Source organism: Geotrypetes seraphini, chromosome 3, assembly GCF_902459505.1.
Source record: "Geotrypetes seraphini chromosome 3, aGeoSer1.1, whole genome shotgun sequence".
NCBI lineage: Eukaryota > Metazoa > Chordata > Amphibia > Gymnophiona > Dermophiidae > Geotrypetes > Geotrypetes seraphini.
In genome coordinates this window covers 118,261,240-118,287,814 of record NC_047086.1, presented here as the reverse complement: position 1 = coordinate 118,287,814, position 26,575 = coordinate 118,261,240, and positions in this window count along the sequence as shown.

Genomic DNA, 26,575 nt, shown 5'->3' with positions numbered 1-26,575 from the left:
ACATCATACACTGACTTCAAAAAGGCTCTGAAGACTCGTCTCTTCAACAACACCTAAGTTTTTTCCCCCTCTTCCAGTTATATTCCCCCCGAATGCCCACCCCTACCCTTCCTTCCTCCTCCAACGCTTATTGCTGTGTTCCTCTCTTACTCACATTGTATATATCCTTCCGTAAAACAGCGTTTAACTCTTGTATCCTGTTCATATTGTAATATCCTGTATCTTATTGTAAACATCCTGTACCGGTCCACTCTGTAATTTACTTTATCTTATGGTAAACCTCCCCGGTACCTGCTCACTTTGTATTATCCTGTATCGTATTGTAAACATCTCCTGTTCCTGTTCACTTTGTAATATCCTGTATCGCACTGTAATCATCTCCTGTTCCTGTTCACTTTGTAATATCCTGTTCAAGTTTCAAGTTTTCAAGTTTAATATATTTCTTGATTGATCGCTTAATCAAATTCTAAGCGATGAACATATTAAAATATAGTCAAATAGAGACAAAACATTACAAACTTTAAATAATAACATTGGGTAGATAACTAATACATTGTACATTATACTCATTACATAAGGTAAGATAAGGGTTTGAAATACAATTAATAAAGAAAAACAAAACAAAGGAAAAATACAATAGGGAAATAAATAACCACAGAGCATAATACTTTGTATTATCCTGTATCGCACTGTAATCATCTCCTGTTCCTGTTCACTTTGTAATATCCTGTTCACTTTGTATTATCCTGTATCGCATTGTAATCATCTTCTGTTCCTGCTCACTTTGTAATATCCTCTTCTCACTGTAAACTTCCCCCAATATCTCATGCACATTGTAACTCCCTGTATCTTATTCATTGTAATATCCGACTTCTCATGCACATTCTCATTCACAAAGCTTATGTATCTCAAATCCCTGGTTCCAATACCTAGCTAATATCCTGTTCCAAACATATGTATCTTGTTGTAAACATGTCTCCTGCTGTAAACACTGCATCCTCTCCCGGCACGACCCTCTTTGTAAACCGCTTCGAACTTAGGGTATAGCGGTATATAAGAAATAAAATTATTATTATTATTATTAAACTGAAGCACCTGCATACAATGCAACACCACAGAAACAGCAATGCATCTCCCCTAAAGCAAAAAAAAAAAATAAATAAATTAAAAAAAAAAAAATATATATATATATATATAATTTTTTTCTACCTTGTCTTCTCTGGTTTCTGCTTTCCTTATCTTCTTATCACTCTCTTCCTTTCATCCATGGTCTACCCTCTCTCTGCCCCTTCGATATGGCATCTTCTCTCCTATTCACTTTCCAGAAACTTTATGCCTCCCCCTTCCATCTCTTCCACTTCCATCAGCATCAGCCACCTTTCTCACCCTTCACCACGCTCCATACCACCCTGACCCCCTTTCTCACCCTTCACCACGCTTCCATACCACCATGATCTTTTCTCACCTTTCACCACACTTCCATACCACCCTGACCCCCTTTCTCACCCTTCACCATGCTTCCATACCACCCTGACCCACTTTCTCACCCTTCACCATGCTTCCATACCATCCTGACCCCCTTTTTCTCCTTCCACCACCCTGCTATGCTTCTTTGTTTCTCCATTGAAATCAGCAAGGTCCCGCGATGATTACTTTTGCTGCCGCTGCTTCGGAAGAGGTAAGTGACTTTGGAGGGGGGCTGGGCCAGCAGAGGCAAGCTCTCGCGATGACTGTGGCTGCCAGTCCACCCCCACCGATGTCACTTACCTCTTCCGAAGCAGCGGCAGCAAAAGTAATCATCGCGGGACCTTCGTGCACTTCAGCGCGGCTGCCGACTCTGCTCTGGAATAAATACGGCAGGCGCGCCAAGATGCCGTTTTCAGCAGTGCGGGAGCTTCTGGACCCAGCTGGCTGTGCACCCCCTTGGAGCGTGCACCCGGGGCGGACTACCCCCCCCTTGGTACGCCACTGGTTTTACTTTGCCACCGGAGCAGTGGCGTACCTAGCATATGTGACACCCGGGGCCCATCATTTTTTGACCCCCCCCCATTTATATCAAAAATATGATTTTTAGTAACAATCCACATATCACACAACAAGAGTGTACCTAGGAACAGGCAGCATCTTAAACACTGCAGTGAGCACTAGAGCACCAACACATATATTGTAAAACTAAACAAGCCAGATCCCGCACAGTCAATTGATCCTATAGTCTATGTCAACTGAAAACTGTCCTTTTCATACACACAGAGCAGAGATACACCCTCGCCCAATATGAAATAATCACAAACTAAAAATAGAAATATGTAGACAAAAGTTAAACTGAACTGCCAAGAAACCAGACTCTGCATACAATGTAACACCACAACACCACAAAAACAGTGACACATGTCCCCTAATACTGTGCAAAATATAAAGACAGTAGATGTAAATTTGAAAAAACTGATACATAACAATCACCACTTTACAAATTAACAAATCAAAATAAAACAAATAATGAGAAATAAGAATATACCATTTTATTGGACTAATCCATTTTTCAATTAGCTTTTAGAGGCCAAATCTTTCTTCAGAACAGTACAGTATACTGCTGTTATGGTATCCTGTCCTGACCTGAGGAAAGGGGTTTAGTCCAAACAATTGCCTTATTTCCATTTCCTATTTATAAAGTTTTATCAATACATTTACAATACTACTTGATTCTAAGTAAAGCAACAAAAAATCTTTCTACCTTTTGTCGTTTCTGCCCTAATCATCTTCTCTTTGCTCTCTTCTTTCTATACAGCATTTGTCCTCTCTCCCTTCCATGCAACATCTGCCCTCTCTTTGCCCCTTCCACCCAGCTTCTGCCCTCTCTCTCTCTACCCCTTCCATCTACTGCCCACACTCTCTCTGCCCCTTCCATCTACTGTCCACCCTCTCTCTATTCCATATGGCATCTTCCCTCGTTCTATATCCCTTCAATAAACTGTATATCTGGGGTCCTTTCTCTCCTTTGTACATGATTCATTTCAGCTTCATCCCCTCTCCATTTTTTCTGTCTCCACCCCCTCCCCTATGCTGTGGCATCAGTCTCTTTCTCTTCTCCTTTCCTTCCTTCCTTCCCACTCCACACCATGGAGTAGTATCTCTATCTCCTTCCCTTCCCTCATGCCATGGCATCTCTTCCTCCCCCTCTATGGTCTGGTATCTCCTTTCCTTTTTTCATTTCCCTACCTTCCATGGACTTGGCATCTCTGGTTCCTCTCCCTTGTCTTCCTTCTCCCTCCTTCCCTCTCTCTCCCCAATTGGGTGCTGCAGCAGCAGCATTTCTCTCCCCCTTCCCTGTGCAGCAGCAGCATTTCTCTCCCCATTGCCTGTGCAACATTTCTCCCCCCCCTTCCCTGTGCAGCAGCAGCAGCATTTCCCCCCCTTGCCTTTGCAGCATTTCTCCCCCTCCTTGCCTGTGCAGTATTTCTACCCAACCCCCTTGCCTGTGCAGTATTTCTACCCTCCATCCTTCCCTGTGCAGTATTTCTACACTCCCTCCTTCCCTGCCTAGCATTTCTACCGTCCCTCCCTTCCCTGCCCAGCATTTCTACCCTCCCCCCTTCCCTGCCCAGCATTTCTACCCTCTTCCCTTTCCTGTCCAGCATGTCTGGCTGGTTCCCCTGCTGAAAGCTGTGGGCGTCTACACCTCGCCAATCCGCAGCTGCATTGGAAGACTTCTCTCTGATGTCATGACATCAGAGAGAATGCTTCTGACGCAGCCGCGGATCGCGCGAGGAGTGGACACCCGTGGCTTTCAGCAGGGGAGCCGGCCAGAAGCTGAGCAACGCTGGTGAGCACCCGCGGACACCCCTGTTTACTGCCGCTGATGCTGGTTAAGCAAAGGCAGCAGCGGCAGAATAGGGAGGGTAGCCGTCTGTGCACCCTCTTGGGGTGTGCACCCTGGGCGGACCACTCCCCCCCCCCCTTGGTACACCACTGCACCGAAGGATACTTGACACTTTCTAGTTAGAGGAGTGAATTGAACTTAGATCCCCAGGTTCTCAGGCCACTGCATTGACCATTAGGGTTACTCCTCCATTATACTAGGGCTAATGCTCTTTAAAACACTGCATTTATAAATTAATTGGAAACGGGACTAATGAGTGAGGTGATAAATATTTGCAAATGACACAAAATTATTCAAAGTTCTTACATCACAAGCTATGAGAATCTGCATGAAGACCTTGGCAGTTTGAAATAAAGCACAAAAGTACATTGTACTCACTATCTGCAGCCGCTGGTATTGTCTTATAAGGTAATCTTTTCCTTTAAAAAATTAGTTTGCAGTCCAGCGGGTGTTAAGTTTATCATACAATGTAAGCACTAGCACCCTTTACTACATAGATCTCAATGGTAGCTGAATTCAAAATATAAGCTGGAAGTCAAAATAGTTTGTATACTTAATTTTGTGATCTGTTCTTATGTAAACTTTAGTCAGAACTTATAACTCATGATGTCACTGTAAAATCAACACAACAGGAAACACAAGTCCTATATATATATCTCGTGCACCATTCTCTGATTGCAGAACGCCTTCAGTAGCTGCCAAAATTTGAGAGGTAAGAATTACAAGTTTTGCAACGCTAGAGTTTTGCTCAGCAAGATAGACAGTACTTAATGGAGCCTTTATTGCACATGATCAGTTTTATGTAAGACATTTTTGAATTGATTGTTTTTGTGATTTTTTTCAATATTGCCTGTTTAACCAGATTTGTTTCTGGTCATCTATTTTTTTGTACTCCGCCTGGAACTCGTAAAAGCTATGGTGGAATATAAAAAGCTTTGTAATGTAATATAATGTAAGGCTTTCAGACTCTCTGTCATTATCATCTTAAGTGGTTGCACCAGATGACTGCGGAAAAATCTGAATTCCTCATTTTTCTTTACTCACTATTCAATTTTGCATTTTCTGTCATCTCACTGTGCTTATGTCAGTGTCAATAAATTAGTGCCAGGCAAAATGTTTCCTCATCTGGCATTGAGAACCAGAACAGAGGCATTAGTAGACATCAAGCTGGGGCGATGAAAGCAGAATTAATTTTTCAAAGTAAAAAAGGCATAAAGGTCAAACAGGGAGAAAGTTATCGATGTTGGCTACAATTAATACAGGTTATTTTTGCTGTTAACCCCAGTTATTAGTAACTAGAGGGTCCTTTAACTAAGGCACGCTAATCGATTTAGCGCACACTAACAATTAACATGCGTAAATGCTAAGGCGCCTATAGAATTTAATGGATGCCTTAGCATAAAATTGGTTAGGGCATCCTAAATCAGTTAGCACGCCTTAGTAAAAGGACCCCTAGGTCTCATTGCATAAAATGAAACCTGTGCTAAAATAGCAAGAATTTGTGGTAAAGTAACACCTCACAGTTTTCTAATGAACATAAAATTTTAATGTATAGTATTTTATATTCTCTTTGTACTGTGTTTCTTGTTTTCCATATGTAGTACATTATTTATTTACTGCTATTTTGTAAACATTACAGTGGTGTTTCATGTTTGATATATTCCTATTCTTTACACTTGATGTAATCTCATTTTACTCATACAGATGGAGTTATGAATACCTGATTCATGTTCCTATATATAGAATGATCTTTTACTGTAGTATAAGGCTCAAATATGCCTCAGTCAATTTTATAGACTCATGTTTATATGCCAACTATTTACCTGCATACATTGCATGTTTATTTGTTTTCCATGAGCATACCGATGTTATAGTTTATTGCATATGGCTGTTCTTAACCATGTTTTGTAAAAATTTAAAACCTTAATAAATAAACCTTGACTAAAAAAAGAAATGTACCATGTGTAAAGTTAATGCCTACATTTGTTCATGCAGTATATTAGAAAGCATTGCCATGTGAATTTTGAAGAAATGTTATTAAACCCTCCCCCCCTTTTATAAATCCGCGCTAGCATTTTTAGCGCCGTCCGCAGCGGTAAGAACCCCAACGCTCATAGGAATTCTATGAGCGTCGGAGCTGTTACCGTGGGGGCCGGTGCTAAAAACACTAGCGTAGCTTTGAAAAGGAGGGGATTAATTAATTGAAATAAGAAGAACCTTATTATAATTTCTACTCCATATGAAAATGAAGAATCTTTTTTTTAAAAAAAAAAGAAAATTCTCATAGTCAGTTCTGAATAAATTGCTATATACTGTTCCTGGCAAAATAAGCTGCTTGACTTTTATTAAATTGGTCAGCACCTCCCCCCCCCCTCAGGAATTCTTCTGGGTATGGTATTTAGTTTGATTTTAGAGAGTTTATTGTTAAGATTTATGTTTGAATTTGTTTTGGGTTTTTAAAAAATATACTGTGGCTCCTTTTACAAAGCAGTGCTACTGATTACTGTGTGCTGAATGCAAAGAAGCTCATGGGAACTGAATGGGCTTCTTTCCCCCTCTTTTACAAAGGTGCGCTAAGCTTTTTAGTGCATGTTATCCTATGGACGCATTAGCGGTTAACACACATGTTGATTTAGCGTGCGCTAAATCCGCGCTTAAATGCTTAGCGTGCCTTTGTTAAAGAGGGCCTTTCTATTCAATGTGCCTCTAATTAAATATTTGAAAGGTGTTAATATAGGACCAAATCTTTTCCAGAGAAGGGAAATCGGTAGAACTAGAGGACATACATTGAGGTTGAGGGGTGGTAGACTTAAGAATAATGTTAAGAAATTATTTTTCACGGAGAGGGTGGTAGATGCATGGAATGCCCTCCCAAGGGAGGTGGTGGAGAGGAAAACTGTGTTGGAATTCAAAAAAACCTGGGATGAGCATGGGGGCTCTCAATTAGAATATGCATGGGCAAACTTTCACAGTCTGAATCCCACAAAGGAGATAAGAACATAAGACCAATGGTCTATCAAGCCCAGTAGCCCGTTCTCATGGTGGCCAATCCAGGTCACTAGCACCTGGCCAAAACCCGAGTAGCAACTTTCCATGCTACTGATCCAGGGCAAGCAGAGATGGTTTGGATAGGCTGGAGCTAGCTTCAACAGCAACTCCAGTAGTTGGAACCTAAGGACAGTACTGGGTAGACTTTGAGGCCTAGATTCTCTATGGTGCATCTAAACTTAGCTGTGCTTTAGACGTCTGTAAAGCGTAAAGATCAATTAGCGATACTTAGACGTCTGCACATCGCTGAGTGCAAGTTAGACGCGGCTTTCTGAAACGTCTAGACGTCTCTATAGGGCCGTTCTTAGACACCAGATAGACGTCCCTACAATGTTTTAAAATCACAGGTCTTTGGAACAACCTCACCACCCCGCTGCGGAACCTGAGCTCCCTTCAGTTATTCCGCAAACAACTGAAAACCTGGCTTTTCAGCAAATTGTAGCTCTATCCTTCCCCCCTTTCTCTCCCCCCTTCTACACATAAGTTCATGTAATCCTTTTTCTTCTTCTCTACCCACTATTTTAAGTTCTTGTAAACCGTGTCGAGCTCCATTCTCATGGAGATGATGCAGTATATAAATTTAAGGTTTAGATTAGATTAGATTATATATATATATATATATATATATATACATACATACATACACACACACACACAAAGGTAGTCTTTACTGATTTATTATAATTATTTCAGGATTGTAAGCTTTCAAATAATTAACCCAAAGTATAGGATCATTAAAAGGATAATAAAAACACAGTATAGCTTGTTGAAAGCGATATTTATAATATATCAGTTTCAGTGGGAGTTGATCTGGGAATATAGAAAAAATGTGATATGCTAACCTTCACTCTAATCCGCTGTGCTAGACAACAAACCATACAATAATAGCAGTTCTGAATTGATTATACTGCTTCTTATAGATAGTGAATGGCAGATAATTCTGCTAGGAGAAAGAACACTGCTCTGTTATTTTTTTCTTCAAGATTTCAGAATTGTATAGTTTAACATTACAAAAACTACAAAAATATGCCATGTTTAAAAGGAGAAATATAAGATGAGAAATACTGAGTAGGAGTTGAACTCAAATTATCAGCATGGAAGGGGGAATCCTCAGATCTATGCTACACCGAAAGTTGTACAGAAATGTTATCGACTCCTATAAGAAGTGGAAAGCATTGGACTTTGAGCACCATATAGGCTTCTGATAAACTTTGTTTAAGCTCCAGAAACACTTTATAGACAGCCTAAGTTATCCAATGAGCTTTCTCTGGGCTTCCCAAAGACGTTATCTGAGAGAGGTGTTATACAAGTGATTTCTTGCTCTAAATAACACTCTCCTTGTCTTGAAACATTGCTACAATCAGCTCATTCCTCAGACCAAAGCCAATTCCCATAACTTCAGTTGGCCAAGCGTAAAAACAGAATAAAAACACAGAACAAACCTGAATGTGGCTTCTAGTTCATAGCAAATGGAAGTATGAAGCTTGCACAATGATGACCTGGTGTGACATCATCAAGGTGCACCTGGAATGTAGAATGCCATAAATAAAACACAGGCTGGGAGTTGAACTCACAACCTCTGGAAGATCAGTATAGCGCTTTTACTCACTGAGCTACAGCACCTTTCACTCCAGTGTTTCAGGCTCCCATGTCATATCATACCTTAGTGACCTGCTAAGGTCAAATCAGCTTAGCTATCATCTCACAGTAGGCTGAGACATAAGAGTGGTAGCTCAATGGTTTAAAGTGCTGTTTTCACTAGCCCGAAACCCATATTCTCAAGCATGGTTCAATAAATGTGACATGAACTCCAATAGTGCTGTATTGATCAAACGCAAGCTCAACTTTTCTAATGTATTGTGTCTTGTATTGCTAATGTGCTGTTTGAGATGAAAATTAGACAGGATTGCTCTGTATTTTGTAAGTTTTATTAAAATGAGTACTGTGTCAGCTGAAGGACTTGAGGGAGTCGAAACCAGACCATGCTCACACGCTAACCTTCATGCTAACCACTGTGCTACTGAATGAGGTATGATTGTAAGTAATTTGTTCCGTTTAGGCGTCGTATGTGGAAAACCAGCGTCATTTGCGTTTTGCGATTAGCGTCATAGCGGATCTATAAGCACGCCTAAGCGGCGCCAAGTGACATCAGCCAAAAGAAATCCCAACTTTGGGACAGAAGATTCCAGGCTTCTGGCTTCACTGTTCTTGCACAAGGAACATCATTATTTTAAAGTGCCAGACAAAAAGAGGACCTTTCTGCAATATAGAGCCTCCTGGGAGCGGTTAACCAGGAGGTTCAATTGACTGGCCTCCTTTCCCAGGAATGTAAGTATTCATATTCCGATGATCAAAGAAAAATGTTACACTAGTTTCTTTATATATACCTGTACAAAATAGTTCTTTTTACAAATACCCCCTCAAAGGTGGCAGAGTGGGATATGAATTTACAACCTCCAGTTCTTCATCATGTTCATTCACAAGGTGCTGCTTTAATCCTTGTGCCACATGTAAGTGATTCCAAACAGCTCATTTATAATACAAACTTATTGAAATCACCTCAAGTCGCCCTAGTACTGGCTCACTCCCGTCATAGCTGGCACCACCGCCATCCATGCTGGGCAGGAAGGTGGGCTCCATGAGAACAACAACTACAATGAACAGAAGCAAAAATAAATCAATTCTCAGCAGCCCGTTCTCTATCATCTTAGACCCCCTTCCCAACACACACTCCTGGAGCATAAAGCCCTAACCCTAACCTTAGCTCTAACCCTAAACCTAACCTAACAATGAAAAGAGCAAAGTCCACCATATCATATATAATAAAATGGTAAGCACACATGCACACTCGGTCCGCGTTTTCCCTGATCTGTCGCACTGTGATGGCGCGGAGTGAGGGACCAGCACTTATGGGAAGGAGAGCAGGCCCAGGATTCGGAAGAGGGCAGACGCCGAAAAGGGCTCGGCACAGCCCTAACCCTAACCTTAGCTCTAAACCTAACCCTAACCTAACAATGAAAACAGCAAAGTCCACCATATCATATATAATAAAATGGTAAGCGCGCATGCACACTCGGTCCGCGTTTTCCCTGATCTGTCGCGCTGTGATGGCGCAGAGTGAGGGACCAGCACTTATGGGAAGGAGAGCAGGCCCGGGATTCAGAAGAGGGCAGACACCGAAAAGGGCTCGGCACAGTGGAAGACGGACAAACTGAAATCTGAAGTTGGTTGTTGGGGAGAGGGGAGAGGCGTTCGCTCGCTCGCCCCATGCCCCATCACACTCCCCATCCACTACAAAGGACTCCAGGACGCTGTCGGTTTAAGGCCCGCGTGGCGATGCAGCTTCCAGGAGGAGTCGGTTTCCGTTTAAGGCAGATTGTTGTCGTCGTCGCCCCCATCCCCCCCAGCGCACACGAACCCCTTCACGTGGTCTGTCCGCTACCCTTACTCCCTTGCCGCCCCCCCTTCACGCGGTCCCGACAAACCTCTCGCCTCTAGCAGCGGCCGCAGCTCTCTACACACGCTGCTGCGCGGCCTTCTACTGCCCTGATTTGCTCCACCGCGTCCCTGATGACATCATCAGAGATGCAGCAGAACAAATCAGGGCAGTTGAAGGGACATGTGAGGGAAGGAGGCTTTACTAACCCCCTTTAATGTAACGGGCTTAAACACTAGTGATCTGCAGCAATTCTCAGCAGCCTGTTCTCTGTCATCCTAAACCCCCTTCCCCACCCCAACACACACTCCTGCAGCATAAAACCACTACCAGCCAAGTTGAATATATCAACAGGAATGTCTGTAGGATACATCTCAAAACCATGTACCGTCCTTTAATACCTGTCCAAGCCCTCTGAAGTTTTACTAAACTCTTCTATCTGTTGCCCTATGTGGATATTGCATAGCAGAAAATCCGTTCCTACCACAATGGCTTGTAGCTGAGAGCAGATGAATGTAGCTGATGCACAATGCTGATGAAAAACAGCAAAGTCCACTATATATATATATATATACTCCTTTGAGAGCTAATAGGAAGCTGTTAGGACTTTATTAAAATGAGTGAAGGTGGGATTTGAACCAGTGAGCATGAGAAGATGGACAAGGTGTAATAGAGCACATTATCCAGGTGAGCCACAAATGCCATCTTGCTGTCAGAGGAAAAGTTTCCTTCCATGACAGATTAGGATGTCCTAGCCATGGTAAGGAGAAAATAGGTTTGCTTGGAAAGGGAAATGTGCACATAAAAAATGGCAAAGTCCACCATGTAGACCCTCTTATAACAGCTAATAGGAAGCTGTTAGGACCATATTAAAATGAGTGATGGTGGGATTTGAACCGGGGAGCTTGAGAAGATGGACATAGCACATTAACCTGGTGAGCCAGATATGCTTTCTTTGTGCTGAATGTGACATGATAGCTAATGAGATGATACATAGGCAGGTCAGTCAAGTATGAAAGGGCGGTGAGATGCACCTGCGCAGAAGCTACTGTAGCTCTATGGGTAAAAATCCTGTGCTAGTCATACAGAAGTTGTGAGTTCTACACCCAGCACATCTTTTAATTGTGGCATACTACCTTGAAGGTGCAGCTTGATGATGTCACAATGAGGTCAGCTTTGTGCAGCTGAAGATCTCCATTTTGCAATGAGGGAAAATGCATGTTAAGGTGTGTATCTGTTTTTCTCTTTTTAAGTGCTGAGAAATGAAGTAATGTGTGCAATAATGATATGTTTTTCATGTTCTTTCTTTGCTTTCAAGAAAGAGCTGATTACAGCACTGTTTGTTGAGAAAAAAGGGGTTCTTTTTAAACAGGAAAGCCAAAGGTGGTATAATAAGTAAATTATATTATTGTTTGGGCAGAAATGTACTTTGTTATCCATGCAATATGTTTATATTGATGTGCTCTATTGGTATGGTGTCATTACATTTATTAGGACAGAGAAAGAAGATTAAAAAATACCTATTCAAACTCGCTATTGGAATTATAATAGCAAAAGCAGAAAGCCACACCTAACTTGCGTCTAAAGGGAGCCAGCGTTACGAAAGTTCAAACTGCATTGAAATAAAGCAAAAATTACACCTTAGACCAGCTTTTCATTTGCCTACATTTTGGACGATATTTAGATGCGGTCTGCTGCCTAAGTAGCGTCTAAGTAGTGCCTGCTCTTAACCACGCCCATGTTATGCCCACGTCTACAAACATAGATGCGACTATGCTCTACTTGGACGTCTGTCCTGCATCTATCTTCTCTGGACGTCTAGATAACGTCTAGATAATGTGGAAGATGATATTTTCTTTCTCAAGGGACCCTCGGCCACAAGAGGGCACCCGCTCAAACTCAGGGGCGGAAAATTTCATGGCAACACCAGAAAGTATTTCTTCACAGAGAGAGTGGTTGATCATTGGAACAAGCTTCCAGTGGAGGTGATCGAGGCAGACAGCGTGCCAGACTTTAAGAATAAATGGGATACCCATGTGGGATCCCTACGAGGGTCAAGATAAGGAAATTGGGTCATTAGGGCATAGACAGGGGGTGGGTAAGCAGAGTGGGCAGACTTGATGGGCTGTAGCCCTTTTCTGCCGTCATCTTCTATGTTTCTATGTTTCTAGTCTCGTCTAACTCTCAATTAACGCATATTAAGACCCTTAACTCCATCATTATTCACTTAAATTGGACGTCTAAAGCACGCCTAAACTTAGACGCACTTAGACGCACTATAGAGAATTTAGGCCTGAAGGTCTATGGCTCAGAAATAACAAAGGAAAAAAACCCTTCAATTTACCTCCCCTCTTTTACAAAAGAACGGAAGAAGTTTTAAGCCAGCTGGTGTACTCAATACTCTGAGCTGTTCCAATGGTCATAGAGTTCCTATGAGCATCGGAGCAGCGCAGAGCATTCAGCATGCCGACCAGCGCTATAAACCTCTTCCATGCTTTTGTAATTGGGGGGGGGGGGGGTTAATTATAAAATTGTAATGCATGTGATTACAGGGCAGACTGGATTTCGGCAGTTGGAACCCAAGCACAGTACCGGGTAAAGCTTTGGATTCTTGCCCAGAAATAGCTAAGAAGAAAAAAATTTAAAAATATTAAAAAAAAAAAAATTTAAATTGAATCAGGTTCGGCAGACTGGATGGACCATTCGGGTCTTTATCTGCCGTCATCTACTATGTTACTATGTTACTATGGACTATTCAGGTCTTTATCTGCTGTCATTTATTATGTAATTGGTAGCACTGCTTTATATAAAAGGAGCCCTAAATTTGATTCCATATTATTTTTGTAATTCATCTCATGTGTAAACAGGAGGGACAATTCATTAAGGGCTCCTTTTACATACCCGAGATAGTGATTCCCGTGTGGCAAATGCAACGAAGCTCTGCTCAATTTCTATTTGTTTCACTGCATTTGATTCACTACAGCGGCTTTGTAAAAGTGGCCCAAAATTTGATTAAATATATTAAATAATGGCATTCATATTTTAATATGACTTTCTGGTGATATATCATTTCATTATTCCATTATTTAAAACATTTCTATTCTGCTTTATACCAAAGTGGTTTACAATACACATACCAAACAGCATAAGATGAATTAATATGATCTTCAAAATGTAACCATCAAAATATCAGCAAATGTCTTGCAAAAATGTACAAAATACTATCAAAAAATAATAAATTAAATATATGATGTGAAAAGTGCTCAGTGCCCTTTATCTCCTGCTCGAATGGTGCCACTAAGAAAACAAGTTTGGGACCATCATAGCACTCCTCCGTCCCAGTACAGAAATGTTACTAAAGTAGCTACTAATAAAATTGAAAAAAGGTAGCACTCATCTCATGTTTGGAGTGGCTGATCTTGTTCCTTCATTGTAGCTATTTAGTGGTCCAGCAGGAATTTTTTTCGTTTTATACCTTTGTTATTGTGCTTCAAAGTGATTGGTGCATGCTCATAAAATGTGCATAAAATAACTCATACTGTGGTAACATCTCTGTACTGGGACGGAGGAGTGATATGATGGTCTCAAACTTGTTCTCTAGCGGCACCGTTCGTGCAGGAGATAAAGGACACTGAGCACTTTTCACATCATATATTTAATTTATTATTTTTTGATAGCACATTTTTACAAGACATTTGCTGATATTTTGATAGTTACAATAAACATACACAGTAAAAATACATAACAATAGCATTAGTGATTAAGAAACAAAAACAATAAAACTATTATATTATTGTTTGGGCAGAAATGTACTTTGCGAAGGCGAATGAAAAGAACATTCTCATTAAGGCTTTTTAAGACATCGAGGTATCACAATATATGAAATAAATCTAATCTCTTCATACCAAGATAAAAGCTTGGGCAAAAAAATGGGTCTTCAATAATTTTCTAAACTGTAATAAATTCCCACAGAATCGTAAAATGCCAGAAAGTTCATTCCATAAATCAGGCCCAGCAGTAGAAAAGCACAAATTTCTAGTACTTACATATTTTATTATGTATCAAGCAATAAATGGTTCTCAGATCTCAAAGCTCTCATTGGTTTAGTACCTCTTCGGGTTTATACATTGTCAGAGATTTAGCCAAATAATGTGGCAGGGTATTGTAAATACTCTGCTGGACAAGTGTCAAAATTTTAAATTGTATCTGAAAATATATTGGTGACCAATGTAATTTTTTCAAAATCGGAGAAATGTGCTCATATCGGGACATACCCATCAAGACCCGAGCTGTTGAGTTCTAAACACTTTGTAAAGCAGGGGTGCCCAAAAGGTCGATCGCAAAGACAATGGGAGTCAATTGTGTTGTCTTCGCGTTCTACTTGCTTCCCGACTCAGAAGCGCAGAGCCGACCAACTTTCCCCATCCGACGTCAATTCTGATGTCGGAGAGGATGTTCCGGGCCAGCCAATTACTGCCTGGCTGGCCTGGAACTTCCTCTCCACTTCAGAAATGACATCGGGAAGAGGAAATCTGGTCAGCCCGACGCTTCAGTGTCAGGGAGAGCTTGGGGCGGCGGTGGTTTGGAGGTCTGTTCCCCGATGATAGCGGTGGTGGTTTAGTTGGCGGAGGGAATGAGGTCTGGAAGCATACAGCAGGCTGAAAAAAGGGAAGAAATATTGGATGCACAGTCAGAAGAATAAAGTGCAACCACAGACTCATGAAATCACCAGACAACAAAGGTAGGAAAAATGATTTTATTTTCAATTTAGTGATCAAAATGTGTCCGTTTTGAGAATTTATATCTGCTGTCTATATTTTGCACTATGGCCACCTTTTACTAAACCGCAATAGCGTTTTTTAGTGCAGGAAGCCTATGAACATTCAAATACATCATGGGCTGCATTGAGGTGGAGGAAGAAATCTTTTGTCTTACGGGTCCCACGGTGAAAAGAGGGCATCTGCTAAAACTCAGGAAATACTTCTTCACCGAAAGGGTAATTGATCGATGGAATGGTCTTCCACGTCAGGTAGTCGAGGCCAGTACCACGCTCGACTTCAAGGGACGATGGGACAGACAGGTGGGGTTGCTCCAGAGGAATGCTTAAAAGATGGATTATCGAGGGAGGGAGGGTTCTTGAGTGGGCAGACTTGTTGGGCCATCAGCCCTTTTCTGCCGTCATACTCTATGTTTCTATGTTTCTAAAGGACTAGGAGCAGGTCTTTGGGATTGATTTGTACTTGAGACTGACCCTTCCTTAAATACATATATTCTTAGGCTTTTTGATATTTTTAGACTACATGCTAATGTTGTCATTAACATGCAGCCATTAAAAAAAATGAGTGCATTAACACTTGTCACTATCTATTTTATAAGTGGTAAGGGTTCACATTCTAATCCTGCACTAAATAGTTAGTATGTGGTAATGTAACACCTCCTTTCCACCTACACGACCTGACCTCTCCATAAAGAAAAAAGAGACCATCTTCTAGTATGAGGCAAATAATAATTTAAAAAATTGTCTAAAAACACGCCTAAATCGGTACTTGGACGATCCAAAAGTCAGGTTGTCCAAGTACTGATAATCGAACAGGGTTTTAGACTTATCTAAAACCAGCTTAGGCCTTTGCATCCAGAGCGAAAAGGGGTATTTTTGGAGGAATGGGTAGGGCGGGAGGTGGGCGGGATGTGGGCCGACCTAGATGTAGTCGTTCGGCAGCCATAATTCACAGGTTGCCTAGACAGAACTTATACATTTTGACTTATACCAAGTCAGAACAGGTATAAGTTCCAGATCGGGCCGCTGAACTGATCGTGACTGCCATGATCAGCTCATCAGCCCAGGCAACCAGTCCCCCCACCTCCGTAACAATTATGACAGGAGTGATGCTCAGTCTCTTCTGCCTGAAGTCGCTGCAACCCCCCTGAATGTTCCCCGGCAGGAGAGAAACCCAATATCTTCTGCCAAGATCCCTCGCACCATCCCGCAATGATCACTGGCAGGAGAGATGCCCAATTTCTCCTGCTGTGATCCCTCAAACCTTCCCTAATGATCGGCGGCAGGAGAGATGCCCAATTCCTCCTGCCAATACCCCCCAACCCCCCAAAAGTTCACCCCCACTCCCACCAGGATCCCCCTATCCAAACCCAGACTCACCACCACCACCAAGACCCAACTGATCCCCCTAACTTTTTTTCATTGCCTGGCTCCTGCCTACATCCAGCCGGCCTGTCTTCGAAGGAATGGTAGGCTTATCCTTCTGGGTACATCTTGGGATGCACTGGGGAGGGACCTAAGGTGATGGCCTAAAGGATCTGACCAATCGGAATCTTAAGCCATTCCCAGTGCATCCCACTGGGTGGGGGTGAGCTTTCAGGGGTTGGGGGGTCCAGAGTGGTGGCAGTGTGTTTTCAAGGGTGGGGGCGAGTTTTCAGAGGGTGATGGTGAACTTTCGGGGGGTGGCAAGCTTATGGGTGATGAGAGCGAGCTTTGTGGGGGAGGTGGTGAACTTTCAGGGGATGGGGAGTTGTTTTGGCAGGAGGAATTAGGCATATCTCCTGCCGGGGAACATTGTCGGGGGTGGGGGCATCGTCAGGAGGGATTGGGCATCCCTCCTGATGGAGAATATTTTCAGGGGGGTGGGGGATGTCGGATGGAGGGATTGGGCATCTCTTCTGCCGGTGATCATTGTGTGAGGGCTCAGGGGATCATGGCAGGAGAAACTGGGCATCTCTCCTGAAGAAAAACATTTAGGGGGTCACAGCGGCTTTGGGCAGGAGGGACTGGGGATCCCTCCTGCCGCAATCGTTGCGAGGGGGATGGTTCCACGATTCTCTAACCAGCACTCATGACAGACACCGGTTAGAGAATCATGCTTTTAGGAAAGGACTGGTCCTTCCCACACCTAAAAAGTCTTGTTTTGGGCATTTGGGACTTGGACATTTTTTTTTTTTTTTTTGAGTAGGGCTTAAAGGTAGATGTAGTGAAGATCTGGATGATTAAACTCCTGAATGTACAAGTAAGCCATTCTCGAAAAAAAACCCCACATTTTGAACATTTTTTTTTGAGAATAGACATTTTCTTGCTGCCTACTTTGTACACCTAGGGTCTTAGGCCAAAAGGGAACTTAGACATTGTTTTTGATTATGCCCTTCCACGTGTTTTGCGCACACAGATTGTGATCTTATCATAGGACATCTAAGTGCATCCCACGGTAAGCCCCTTTAAGCTGTTGTAAACTAAGACCCCCCCTTTTATCAAGCCATGGAAGACCATTACAGTGCAGGCCGGCGAGATAAATGCTTCAACGCACATAGAAATTGAATGAGCATCGGAACGTTTACTTTGCTGGTCTGCACTAAAACGCTGTACCGCAGCTTGATAAAAGTAGCCCTAGGTTACGTTAAGCTATGGTCAACTAATTGGGATACGCAGATTGGGCCGGATTCTGTACAGGATGCCCAGTCTCTGAAGCCACCTAAGTGACTTTTTTTTGTAATTCTTTATTGATTTTCAATTTGAGTACAAAGTACAAAAATTTTACAAACAAGTAATATATTGAACGTCACTTACATTCAATCAAATAATAATTCAAAATATATTTCCACCCCACTCCCTCCCACCCTCCCTGGATGTGTGTGAGAGTCAAGTAGGAATTAAGGACTTACACATTGCTGAAACAAGGCTGCCCTGTGAACTTCTAAAAGCTAAGTTACTCAGCATTTCATATTCTGCTCTTTTCACTGGTTTTCAGCATTATATCTGCTTAATTTCTCTTCTCCTCCCTGTTTCTTACTAAAAAAAATATAAAAAAGCACAAAAAATAAATCCTTCTCTTTCCTCTGTTAAATCTTATTTCCTCTTCCTGCATTTTTGTTCAAAATACTGTGTTTTAGGTGGTATAGAGCCTATATTTCTGGTGCCTGTGGCTCAGGGTGACTAAAGTAGGGAAAATCCTGTTATAAATCCTGTGTTTTAGGGTAGCACTGATAGAACCTGCATTTTTGTTTAAAATACTGTGTTTTAGGTGGTATAGAGCCTATATTTCTGACTCACTAGTTTTTAGCCATTGTGTCTGATTAGGTGGAGAAGGGAGGGGCTCTGTTTTACTTCTAAGGTTAATTGCATTATCTTTGGGACATTGCTGAAACAAGGCTGCCCTGTGAACTTCTAAAAGCTAAGTTACTCAGCATTTCATATTCTGCTCTTTTCACTGGTTTTCAGCATTATATCTGCTTAATTTCTCTTCTCCTCCCTGTTTCTTACTAAAAAAAAAATATAAAAAAGCACAAAAAAATAAATCCTTCTCTTTCCTCTGTTAAATCTTATTTCCTCTTCCTGCATTTTTGTTTAAAATACTGTGTTTTAGGTGGTATAGAGCCTATATTTCTGGTGCCTGTGGCTCAGGGTGACTAAAGTAGGGAAAATCTGTTATAAATCCTGTGTTTTAGGGTAGCACTGATAGAACCTGCAGTTTTGTTTAAAATACTGTGTTTTAGGTGGTATAGAGCCTATATTTCTGCCTTACTTGTAGTCTTACTTATAGTCCCACCAACCCCAGGGACCACTATTCATATATAGAGACCCATATAATCAGGACTACTCAAATCAAGTCACTTCACAACCAATCAAGATGACCTTTATTCTATGCAATCACTGTGGTGCTTTAATTCCAAGACATACTATTTGGAGGCTTAAGGCTTGCCCCATCTGTCTTCAACTTGCCAGTATTAAGGAGGAGCTCTGCAAACTTAAACAGGAATTGAATACAATTAAAGCAGCTTCCATCACTCCACAAAATCATACCAACTTACCACCTCTACCTCAAAGAATAAAACAGCCCAGGAATAAATGGGTCACAGTAGGCTCAGGAAGACTGCGACATATAACACAGAAACATCCACCTTCACTAATATTACCTCTACAGAATTCCTTCGCTCCACTAGTGCACTGCGATACTCAGGAAAACAGAAGGGAGGTGGGACTTGAACCAATGAAGGAAACTCAAGAGAACAAGAGTACCCTAAGTACAAATAAAAAAGCCAAAAACAGAAAACTATTACTGTTGGGGGATTCCATCTTCAGAGGCATTAACCTTGGAACACAGGACGAGGAGACCAAAATAGTGAAATGTCTTCCAGGATCCTCAGCTACCTGGAGTTCCAGGCATATACTGACTATAATTAAGGAAGAAACTAAGGATTTTAACACTGATGTTGTTATCCATCTGGGAACAAATGACCTGGCCAACAACTCCACACTTGCAGCACAGAAAGCTTTTCGGGAGCTTGATGAGGGCGTGAAAACTTTTGTAAAGACTTTAGCTTTTTCTGAAATACTGACTGCATATGGAAAAGGAGAGCAAAGAATGAAAAACACAGAGGACTTTAATAGATGGCTCAGAGCCTGGTGTCATCAAGAAGGCTTCAGGTACATAGGAGGATGGGGAAATACATGGAAGGACAAGAAGCTATATTGCACTGATGGGCTACATATTACTACAGCAGGAAAAAGAAACCTTGCAGAGAAATTTAGACAATATTTTTCTAGGCATTTAAACTAGAAGGTGGGGGTGGTGTATGTACGAAGGACAATTATAGAGATCACCCCCGGCAAAAGAAAAGATGTGATAGTAGTAAAGGCTGCAACATAAGCAATATCAGCAACTCATTTCTTAGTATTGCAACAGAAAGTGAAATGACACAAAAATCCATACGAAAAAGGAGATTATCGCTGAAAAATAGCTGGAAAGCGATGACCACAAATGCTCGCAGTCTAAGCAACAAAGTTCATGATCTGCAAGCCCTGATATTAGAGGCAGATCTAGATATTGTTGCTATCACAGAGACATGGTTCAGTGAATCACATGGATGGGATGCAAACATACCGGGATATAATCTTTTTAGGAAGGACAGAGATGGTCATAAAGGTGGAGGAGTAGCTCTCTATGTAAAGATCAATATCCAAGCGACCGAAATGCAAGAGACCTGGAGAGAGGAAGAAGCGATATGGATTGCTCTGAAAAGAGAAGATGGAACTTCTATCTACGTGGGTGTAGTCTACAGACCTCCGACTCAATCGCAGCAAATTGATAAGGATCTGATTGTGGATATCCAAAAGTTTAGAAGGAAAGAGGAGGTTCTGCTGTTGGGAGATTTCAACCTGCCGGATGCGGACTGGAATGTTCCGTCTGCGGAATCGGAAAGAAGTAGGGAGATTGTGGATGCCTTTCAAGAGGCTCTGCTCAGACAAATGGTGACGGAACCCACAAAGGAAAAAGCGATTTTGGATCTGGTCCTCACAAATGGAGAGAGTATCTCTAATGTTCGAGTGGGTGCTCACCTGGGTAGTAGCGATCATCAAACGGTTTGGTTTGATATAACGGCTAAAGTGGAGAGCGGCCGCACAATACTTAAAGTCCTAGATTTCAAACGTACGGACTTTAATGCAATGGGAAAGTACCTGAAGAAAGAGCTGTTAGGGAGGACATAAGAGAAGTGGAAAGACAGTGGTCTAAGCTGAAAGGAGCGATAAAAATGGCTACGGACCTTTATGTGAAGAAAATCAATAAAAACAAGAGAAAAAGGAAGCTGATATGGTTCTCCAACCTAGTGGCTGAGAAAATAAAGGCGAAAGAGTTGGCGTTCATGAAATATAAAAAAACCCAAGAAGAGGAGAGCAGAAAGGACTACAGGGTTAAACTGAAAGAAGCCAAGAGAGAGATACGTTTGGCGAAGGCACAGGCGGAAGAACAAATGGCTAAAAATGTAAAAAAGGGAGATAAAAATTTTTTCAGATATATTAGTGAAAGGAGGAAGATAAAAAATGGAATTGCTAGGCTAAAAGATGCTGGGAACAAATATGTGGAGAGTGATGAGGAGAAAGCAAATGTGCTAAACAAATACTTCTGTTCTGTGTTCACAGAAGAAAATCCTGGAGAAGGACCGAGATTGTCTGGCAAAGTTACACGAGAAAATGGAGTAGATTCTGCGCCATTCACGGAGGAGGGTGTTTATGAGCAACTTGAAAAACTGAAGGTGTTCAAAGCGATGGGACCAGACGGGATCCATCCCAGGATACTAAGGGAGCTCAGAGAGGTTCTGGCGAGTCCTATTAAAGACTTGTTCAACAAATCTCTGGAGACGGGAGTGATTCCTGGGGATTGGAGGAGAGCGGATGTGGTCCCTATTCATAAAAGTGGTCACAGGGATGAAGCAGGAAACTACAGGCCGGTGAGCCTCACTTCAGTTGTTGGAAAAATAATGGAAGTGTTGCTGAAAGAAAGGATAGTGTATTTTCTTGAATCTAATGGGTTACAGGATCCGAGGCAACATGGCTTTACAAAAGGTAAATCGTGCCAAACGAACCTGATTGAATTTTTTGATTGGGTGACCAGAGAGCTGGATCGAGGACATATGCTAGATGTAATTTACTTGGATTTCAGCAAAGCCTTTGATACAGTTCCTCATAGGAGGCTGTTGAACAAACTTGAAGGGCTGAAGTTAGGACCTAAAGTGGTGAACTGGGTCAGAAACTGGCTGTCGGACAGACGCCAGAGGGTGGTGGTTAATGGAAGTCGCTCGAAGGAAGGAAAGGTGACTAGTGGAGTCCCTCAGGGTTTGGTGCTGGGGCCAATCCTGTTCAATATGTATGTAAGTGACATTGCTGAAGGGTTAGAAGGAAAAGTGTGCCTTTTTGCAGATGATACCAAGATTTGTAACAGAGTAGACACCGAAGAGGGAGTGGAAAATATGAAAAAGGATCTGCAAAAGTTAGAGGAATGGTCTAATGCCTGGCAACTAAAATTCAATGCAAAGAAATGCAGAGTAATGCATTTGGGGATTAATAATAGGAAGGAACCGTATATGCTGGGAGGAGAGAAGCTGATATGCACGGACGGGGAGAGGGACCTTGGGGTGATAGTGTCCGAAGATCTAAAGGCGAAAAAACAGTGTGACAAGGCAGTGGCTGCTGCCAGAAGGATTCTGGGCTGTATAAAGAGAGGCGTAGTCAGTAGAAGGAAGAAGGTGTTGATGCCCCTGTACAGGTCATTGGTGAGGCCCCACTTGGAGTATTGTGTTAAGTTTTGGAGACCGTATCTGGCGAAAGACGTAAGAAGACTTGAGGCAGTCCAGAGGAGGGCGACGAAAATGATAGGAGGCTTGCGCCAGAAGACGTATGAGGAGAGACTGGAAGCCCTGAATATGTATACCCTAGAGGAAAGGAGAGACAGGGGAGATATGATTCAGACGTTCAAATACTTAAAGGGTATTAACGTAGAACTAAATCTTTTCCAGAGAAAGGAAAATGGTAAAACCAGAGGACATAATTTGAGTTTGAGGGGTGGTAGATTCAGGGGCAATGTTAGGAAATTCTATTTTACGGAGAGGGTGGTGGATGCCTGGAATGCGCTCCCGAGAGAGGTGGTGGAGAGTAAAACTGTGACTGAGTTCAAAGAAGCGTGGGATGAACACAGAAGATTTAGAATCAGAAAATAATATTAAAGATTGAACTATGCCAGTTACTGGGCAGACTTGTACGGTCTGCGTCTGTGTATGGCCGTTTGGAGGAGGATGGGCAGGGGAGGGTTTCAATGGCTGGGAGGGTGTAGATGGGCTGGAGTAAGTCTTAACAGAGATTTCGGCAGTTGGAACCCAAGCACAGTACCGGGTAAAGCTTTGGATTCTCGCCCAGAAATAGCTAAGAAGAAGAAAAAAAAAAAAATTTAAATTGAATCAGGTTGGGCAGACTGGATGGACCATTCGGGTCTTTATCTGCCGTCATCTACTAGGTTACTATGTACACAATTAATCAGATTTAACAAATTCCGTTAATGAACCCCATGTTGCTTTAAATATTTTATTATGTCCCAATATTTCTGAATTCATTTTTTCATATCTATAACACTGACACACAGTTTCCCACCAAAAGTAAAAGTTTAGCCTGTCCCAGTTTTTACAGTTCCTAGTGCCCATTTGCAACGCAACCCCTGTCATAATTAAAAGAACATAAGAATTGCCACTGCTGGGTCAGACCAGTGGTCCATCATGCCCAGAAGTCCACTCATGCGGTGTCCCTCTGGTCAAAGACCAGCCCCCAACTAAGACTAACCCTACCAGCGCATGTTCTTTTTCAGCAGGAACTTGTCTAACTTTGTCTTGAATCCTTGGAGGGTGTTTTCCCCTATATCAGCCTCTGGAAGAGCATTCCAGCTTTCTACCACTCTCTGGGTGAAGAAGAACTTCCTTACGTTTGTACAGAATCTATCCCCTTTCAACTTTAGAGAATGCCCTCTCGTTCTCCCTACCTTGGAGATGGTGCTAAGTCTATCCCCTTCAGTACCTTGAATGTTTCGATCATGTCCCATCTCAATCTCCTCTGTTCGAGGGAGAAGAGGCCCAGTTTCTCTAATCTTTCACTGTACGGCAGCTCCTCCAGCCCCTTAACCATCTTAGTCGCTCTTCTCTGGACCTTTTCGAGTAGTACCGTGTCCTTCTTCATGTATGGCGACCAGTGCTGGACGCACAGGTGAGGGCATACCATGGCCCAGTACAGCGGCATGATAACCATCTCTGATCTGTTTGTGATCCCCTTCTTTATCATTCCCAGCATTCTGTTTGCTCTTTTTGCTGCCGCTGCACTTTGTGTGGATGGCTTCATCGACTTGTCAATCAGAACTCCCAAGTCTCTTTCCTGGGAGGTCTCTCCAAGTACCGCCCCAGAAATCCTGTATTCGTGCATGAGATTTTTGTTACCGACATGCATCACTTTACACTTATCCATGTTGAACCTCATCTGCCATGTCGATGCCCATTCCTCGAGCCTGATTATGTCACGTTGCAGATCTTCGCAATCCCCCTGCGTGTTTACTACTCTGAATAACTTCATATCATCCGCAAATTTAATCACCTCGCTCATCGTACCTATGTCCAGATCATTTATAAAGATGTTAAAGAGCACGGGTCCAAGCACCGAGCCCTGCGGCACCTCACTGGGGACGCTCTTCCAGTCCGAGTATTGTCCATTTACCCCCACTCTCTGTTTCCAAAGCTCCAGCCAGTTTTTAATCCACGTGATTAATTCACCCTCGATTCCATTGCTTGCAATTTTCCGAAGTAGTCGTTCATGTGGAACCTTGTCAAACGCCTTCTGAAAATCTAGATATACAATGTCGACTGGATCACCCTTTTCTATCTGCCTGTTTATTCCCTCAAAGAAGTGCAGCAAGTTCATCAAACACGATCTGCCTTTGCTAAAACCGTGCTGATTGGTCCTCATCAGCCCGTGTCTGTCAAGGTGATCAATGATGCTGTCCTTTATCAGTGACTCTACCATCTTTCCCGGTACCGAGGTCAGACTCACCGGTCTGTAGTTGCCCGGATCTCCCCTCGAACCTTTCTTGAAGATCGGTGTAACATTCGCCACCTTCCAGTCTTCTGGAATCTTTCCCAATTTGATCGACAGATTAGCTATTAGTTGAAGCAGTTCATCTATGGTCCCTTTCAGTTCGTTGATTACCCTTGGATGGATGCGATCTGGTCCCGGGGATTTATTGCTCTTAAGCCTATCAATCTGCCTACACACCTCCTCTAGACTTAGTTTCCAGCATATAGCCTGATGGGTTCCGGTATGCTGTGTACATCTTCTTCGGTAAATACAGATGCATAAAATGTGTTCAGTTTGTCAGCGATTGCTTTGTCCTCTTTTAGCGCTGCCTTTATTCCATGGTCATCCAATGATCCCACCACTTCCTTCTGCTTTTTTACCTGTCTAATGGATTTTTAGCTTTCAACAATGTCCCACATATGACCACATCGTAGGACAACGGAATCGATGTTTCCAGTATCATATTAATTTGTCCCCATATTGATTTCTAAAAAATGAGTATCAAGGGACAATAAAACAACAAATGATTCAATGTCCCTTCTTCAAGATGACAAATGCCAGTATCTATTAGACTTTGAACTATCCAACTTTTGCAAACGAACTGGGATCCAAAAAATTCTATGTAACAAAAAGAACCAGGTTTGTTTCATAGATGCTGACGCTGTACATCTCATCCTCCAAGTCCAAATTCGTGGCCATTGACTAGCAGAAATCTGCTGCTTTATCTAAATGCTCCAAATATCTTTTAGGTGTTTTTGTTTTTTATTCAAATATTCAGATAGTAATATTTACCACTTGGCGGCCTGGTGCCCTTGCAAGTCTGTCTGGAAACATAGGCCTGGCAAACTATACTGATATTTTAAATTTTGCCAATCAGGGAACCCTTTCTGAATGGCCTGTTTCAACTGCAACCATTTATAAGCTTGAGACTTTGATATGCCAAATGATTGTTGCAGTTGTAGTAAATTTACCATTTTCCCATTCTGAAGCACATCATCTAAAATTTGTTTGCCTGCCTGCAACCAATGTTTCCAGAAGATTTTAGACTCGCCGATTTGTATCTTGGAGTTTAACCATAGAGACTGACACGTGGATTATTGTATTGGAGTAGGTGTTAAATTATTAATAAATTTTAATGTATTCCAGGTGGAAAGAAGATTACTATTGTTCTTATATATTCTAGGCAGCTTGATACTCAAAATATGGTTAAGATGTAATGGGGACATGAGATGACTCTCTAATATCAGCCAGTCTAGTAGATTATCCATGAATATAGGAAGGATCCAATACATACTTTGATGCAAAATGAAGACTTGATGATACCTATAAAAATTTGAAAAATATACCCCCCCCCCCTTGCCAGTTGTGATTTTTACAGATACTAAGGCTATTCTAGCAGTTTTACCCAGCCAAATAAATTTTGTAAGAATCCCATTTAATTTCTTATAAAACGAACTTTGAAAATAAACTGGCATCATACTCATTTGGTAACAAACCACAGGCAAAATCATCATTTTGATGGCTTGGACTCTCTCCCACCAAGAAAGATGTAGTGGATTCCAATGCTCACACATCTCTTTGACTTTCAATAATTAGGATTTTTCATTTACTGTCATTGTACCTTCCAATGATTTTTGAATCATGATACCCAAATATTTTATACCCTCTTCCTTCCAAAGGAATGAGTATGGATCACACAATATACATTCAATGGGAGAACCTCTGATTTACTCCAATTTATTTTGTAGCCAGAAAATTTGCCAAATCGATCAATCAATTCCAGTAAATGCGGGATGGTAGATTCAGGATTCTTCAAATGAAGCAAAAT